Source organism: Octodon degus, unplaced genomic scaffold, assembly GCF_000260255.1.
Source record: "Octodon degus isolate 3935 unplaced genomic scaffold, OctDeg1.0 scaffold00083, whole genome shotgun sequence".
NCBI lineage: Eukaryota > Metazoa > Chordata > Mammalia > Rodentia > Octodontidae > Octodon > Octodon degus.
Window position 1 is genome coordinate 2,971,040 of NW_004524659.1, and position 6,000 is coordinate 2,977,039.

The following is a 6,000-nucleotide window of genomic DNA, read 5'->3' on the forward strand; positions in this document are numbered from 1 at the left end:
TACGAGTCTGATCTGTGTAGGGGGGCCCTGAGACCCTGTATTAAATATATTTAAAAAAAAAAGAGAAAGAAAGAAAGAAAATCTTTCCTGTACCAGTCCCACTCAGCCAAGTGAAAAATTTTGGTCCAGGGGTACAGCTCAGTGGCATAAGTACCTGCTTGGCAAGTGCAAGGTCCTGAGTTCAAACCTTAGCACACACACACACACACACACACACACACACACACACAAAAATTAGTACATCTTAGTTATACAGAATACTGGACACAAGCCTATAACATTTTGGGGTCCTTTTTTTTAAAATTTTATTTATTTATTTGTGTGTGTGTGTGTGTGTGTGTGTGTGTGTGTGTGTGGCCAGCTCAGCCCACCAGGGGGCGGGGCTGGCTGGCATGTGGTGCTGGGGGATTGAAGCGCGGTCCCTGTGCTTTGCTAAACTTGTTCTAAGTAGGTGCTTTAGACCACTGAGCCATCTCACCAGCCCCTTTTTGTCTCCTTCTCATTATTTCTTTTCCCTTTTCTACTAACCTTCCTTCTGCTTTCAAGAAATCTTTTTGTTTTTATTATTTATATCTCATATATGTAAAAACATGCAACATTTGTCTAAGTGCAGGATATTTTGCTTAAACGAATGATTTCCAGTTCTGCCCATTTTCCTGATTTCATTCTTCTTCGTGGATGAATAATGCTCCATTACAGACACATATTTTTATAGCAGCTTTATTCATAATGTCTCCAAACTGGAAATAGCAGAGATAGTCTCTAACCTCTGAAAAGACTAAAACAAGAAACCTGGGTACTTCTCTTCAGTGGAATATTACTTGGCCACAAAAAGGAACAAATTAAAGACACACACAAATATATGTTGCTCCTTTTTTAGATATCGTTATCGTCTCTTTTGGTTGCTGTTGTCTGACATGCCAGGTGTGTTGCTCTCAGAGGCATTTTTGCCGAGTGAACGAATCCAGGATCAATGGATTTCGTGCTTTATGACGCCATTTATGGGATTTTTGGAAAAGGCAAAATGAGATAGATGGTATCAAGAGTAAGGGCTTAGGGAGACAGAGCGCAGAGGCCCTCCTGAAGGGAACTTGGGTAGAGAATACAGTGGTGAACACTTGACCAGTGATTTGTCAAAGTCCACAGAAGGAATTTTACTACAGACTATGAGCTGAAAAAAATGGTAGCGTGAAAACAAAAGCTGCAACTACAACAAATAAATCCAATAGTCCTATCAGTGAGTGGTGTGATCACACTGCCAGAAATGGGGAGGAAACCCTCTCCTCAAAAACCCAAGTTACGGCGGCCAGGGAGATGGCTCAATGGAATAAGTGCTTCCCTGGCAAGAACAAGGGCCTGAGTTCAATCCCCGGTTCCGCAAAAAACCAAAAAACAAAAAGAAAAAAAAAAAACCCAAGTTACTTAGGAAAATATTCTGTTTCATGGGATCACGTAAACGTGAAGACTATGAGAACTCTGCTGCTGTCTACGCTCGGGGAATTGTTCCTCGTCGGATGTGGATTAGAAATCCTGGAAGTACTTTATATGTATGGAAAAACTGAACAATGAGTATATTTTGGATAAAGAGAGTCAGATTCTTACTGTTGGGCAACTGGAATGTACCTTGTGATGGTGGGCTGTAATTCGAGATAATAGTGTGAATTCACTTTATTTTTTTATTAAAAATTATTTTTGGGGACAGGATTTCACTTGAGGTTCAGGTAGACCTTGAACTCACTGTGTAGCCCAGGCTGGCCTCTGACTCCTAGCACTCCTCCCACCTCAGCCTCCCAAGTCCTGGGATTACAGGGTATGGTACCATATCTGGCTCCTGAATTCACTTTAAAAACACAAAGGCACATGCACAGAGACACAGACATAAACACACACATGTGTGTGGCAAGTGTCTACATAAATATTTTGAGTTGCCCAAGTGGGTGAGAAGCAGGGGTGGTCCAGAAACAGTGGACACATCCGACGCCCTAATCTTGGTTTCTAAGTAGGATCCTTTAAGAAAAGGATCCAGAGCTTCTTTAGGAGTGGTTGATTCCAATCCAAGAGTGGGGATGACCCAAGAAGGAGCTGCAGCTCCTTCTTGGGTCAGGAAGTCAGAGATTGCTTAGGAAAGGAGGGAGGAGGGTGGAAAGGGCCCAGGAGCTACCCAGAAGGAGGCTCAGGCAACAAAATAGAGTGACGGTGTTGGGTTCTCACCTCATATACTATATGTGCATGGGTCTGCATGAGCAAACAATTATAAATAATACATAAATGGACAGAGGGCATAATTAGTCTCTACAGAAGAATCCTGGTTGCTAAATGGAGAAGAAAGGAGGGAAGCAGAAAGTCACATGGAGCTCAGTAACAACTGTAATGATTCTTGCAAGTGGGATCCGCTGATGCGTGCTGAAATTAGCAGGCTGCAGTTGGAGCACATACAGAATATTTACATAGCCTCCAAGTACCTCCCTCAAGATCGTTATTAAATGGCCAGTGGCAAAAGCTGGCAGATACCACCCAAACCAAGTGATAAAGATTAACAGCACCAGAGGAAAGATAGGGACGCCATGAAACCCTGAGTGGTGTGCTCAGGGGGGTGCACCATTTCTGTGGAGGAAAGTCTTCACTGTTCTAAGATCTTCACTGTTCTTAGTTCTTAGATCTTGGATTGCTCCCTGGGCCTCTGTCTCCCTATACGAATTGAGGATTTGGTGTAGATAGAGAAGGAGTTTTCATTGTTTTTGTTAAACAATACTTTCCTCCAAAATGAAAGCATAAATCAGAATGATTATAGCCAGGTGTGACATACCCGTCATTCCAGCAGTCTGGGAAGCTGAAGCAGGAGAATCAGAAATTCAAGCCCAACCTGGACAATGTAATGATTTATGGAGACTTTGTCTCAACAATTTAAAAGATCAGGGTAGGGGACATTGGCAAGGTAGCTCAGTGTGAAAGTCTCAGATTCAATCTTCAGTGTGAGGAATGGATGGATGGATGGATGGATGGATGGATGGATGGATGGAGAGTTGGTGTTTTTGTTTGTTTGCTTGTTTTGTCTTTTTGCGACAGGGTCTCACTGTGCAGTGCAGACTGAGCCTGAGCTCACTTTGTAGCCCAGGTTGGTCTTGAACTCACAACCACACTGCTGCCTCAGCCTCCTGAGTGCTGGAATGACAGGCATGCACCACCATGCCCAGCAAGTTGGTGGTTTTGAACCTTCAGAAAAGTGCATAATTAAAAACTAATCAGGAGGAAGATTAAAAAAAAAAAAACAAACCCAAGTTGGGGAATAATCTAAAAGGCAGTGGATCAAGGTCATGAAAGGCCAAGAGAGACAGAGGGGCCATGACAGGCTGTGGGAGAGAAAAGCAACGCGCAGACAGGTTAGTTTTGATACTTACGCTACAGCTACCAAGACATTACCACTGCAGGCTGGGTGAAGGGTACGTGAGAATCCTCTTACTATCTTGGCTACTTATGTAAAATTACTTTAAAATAAAAAAATTGAAAAAAAAAAACAACAAAAAACAAGGAACAAGGGAGAGAGAGATATGTGAGGACAAAGGCAGCAAAGAAAGTGGTCAGGAGACCTTATCTTAGCAAGAACACTGGGCAAAGTTACTGGCACATGCAGTTTATGGCACGGGGGAGACAAGAAAAGGACTCATCCTGAGTGAATTATGTTGCAAACAAAATTGTCAGCTTGGAGTTTTTTTTTTTTTTTTTGTGTGTGTGTGTGTGTGTGTGTGTGTGTGTGTGCATATACTGGGGATTGAATCACAGCTTTCACACTGACCTATACCCCTAGTTCTATTTTACTTTTTGTTTTCAGATAGGATCTCCCTAAGTTGCTAGAGAGCCCAGGCTGGGCTCAAATTCATGATCCTCCTGACTCGGCCGCGCACACGCTGGGATCATAGCTGTGTACCACCAGGCCCACCTCAGCCTCGATTTTAAGAGACTCTCGCTGGTTGAGGCTGCTATACACATTTGGCTTCCCAACTCTCTCTGGGTGGGAAGTTCTTGGACAAAACTGGCAAGTCTTCAAAGAAATCCTAGTCCCCGACGAGCACTGGAAGTGGGCCACAGCAGAAGCTCTCGAGGGCAAAGTCGGGGCCAGGGAGCTAAAGCTTCAGAGTATAAGCTCCCAAAAGGTTCTGGGGAACAAAGAGAAATGCCTCTCTGGCAGGCCCTGGGAGAGCCAGGGGCAGTCTCTGCTGCGACTCCCCTCACCCTTTCTGAATGGGGTGCTTATCGTGGGCCGCCTGGCCCTGTTCTCACAGCACGTTGGGCTGGGCTGCCTCACACTCTGCCTTTTGGTTCTGTGTCTGCGGAGCAGGACAACCTCCATCAGCCTGGGGCTCGCATGTAGACAGAGGAAGAGTGAAGCCGGGGTCACCCTCAGCGCCGCATCTCCACGTTTTCTCGTGCCCTCCCAGGCCTCCGTGAGGTCACACTGCCTCATCCGAGGGAGAAAGAGGCACAGTCGCCTAATCTGCTTGGGCCAAAGCCAGTGGGGCGAGTGCGTGCCGGCTCTTGAGGGAAACACTTAATTCCTAACACAAGGTTCCCGGAAGCGCTTCCCCTGCCTCAGTCATTGGGTGATCCAGGGGCAGCAGCTCCACAACGTGGGCCTCAGGGTGAGGATAACGCAGACCTCTGTGGACCTGAAATGGACGTGAAATTGCGGTAAGGAGGAAACACTTGAGGTCACTGAGACTGGAATGCCTGTCACCACATCCTGAAAGAAGTCTCTAAACAAGGTGAGGTTGCAGGATACCCACAATGCTCATCGTGGACAGAAAGCCTTGTTCGACAGCTGGAGGGTGTCCTCTGGCTATCCCAGTAGCCAGAGGAGTGAAAGCCCAGGTTTGTTTCAGTAGCCGCTGGCCTTTTGTTGGGTAGGGAAGGATGTGACCTGGGGAAGCTCAGAAGACAGGCTACGACAGGGGCCAGAGGAAAGTTGGGCAGGCCTTTTCCTCCACAGCCACTGAGCTTTCTGTTTAGCCTTTCCTGGATGTTGGAGGAGCAACTGTAACAACTTCCTAGTCTGTCACGAAAAGGGAAGACCAGTGGCAATGCAGGGAACATTGTAAGACAGCACCAGCTTGAAGGCTGGGGAGGAGCAGGTGGCCACGGGGCTCATCTGCATTCTCTTTCTGTGTCTGCTGAGTTTCCTTTTACATGGGTCTAGACCTCATTCTGCACAAATTCACTGGGTAATCTGAGTCTGTGCTGTCCAAGCCTCAGTCTCCCTGGACACACTGAGGAATTAGGGTAGGTGAAGGAGATAGTTTCAAATGTTTGTTTGGTCCTGGAATCCTTTTGCCTAAGGAAAAAAAAAAAAGGGTAACATAGCTCTCATCCTAGTCTTTATTACCTCTATCTATCCTCAGCAGAATAATAACTACATTTTCTCAAAGGAACCCTAGGGTTCCTTGGACTCCAGTTTGGGAAACCCTCAGAGCTCATCATCAAGCTCAGATAAGCTATGCCATCTCTGTCAAATCTCAGGTCCCCTGCTGTGGCCAGGCACCTGGGGGCTGGGGATTCTACTGGCTGCTCGACCCAGTGCCTGTAGCATTCCAGGTCTGCAGGCATTCAGGGCTCCTAGATGGGACCAGAAGAGGATCAAAGCAGAAGGATTTTCCCAAACGTGTTGAGCTTTTCACACCCCGCCCTCTGCTTATTGACAAACAGATTGCCAGCTGTGTGTGCTGCACAGGGGGGCCTGGAGCGGGGCTGAGATTATCTTCGCGATTACTTTCATCTTCCTCACTGCACACCTGAGCACACTGGCCATTCTGCAATCTGTTGAACACATCTTGTACAACACACACAACTTAAGGTCCATGTTCTTCATCCCTAACATGTTCCCTGTACCTCATAGGACAAGCACAGCAGGAGGAGGAGGAGGAGGAGGAAGAGGAGAAGAGGGAGAGGGAGAGGGAGAGGGAGAGGGAGGAGGAGGAGGAGAAGAGGGAGAGGGAGAAGGAGGAGGAG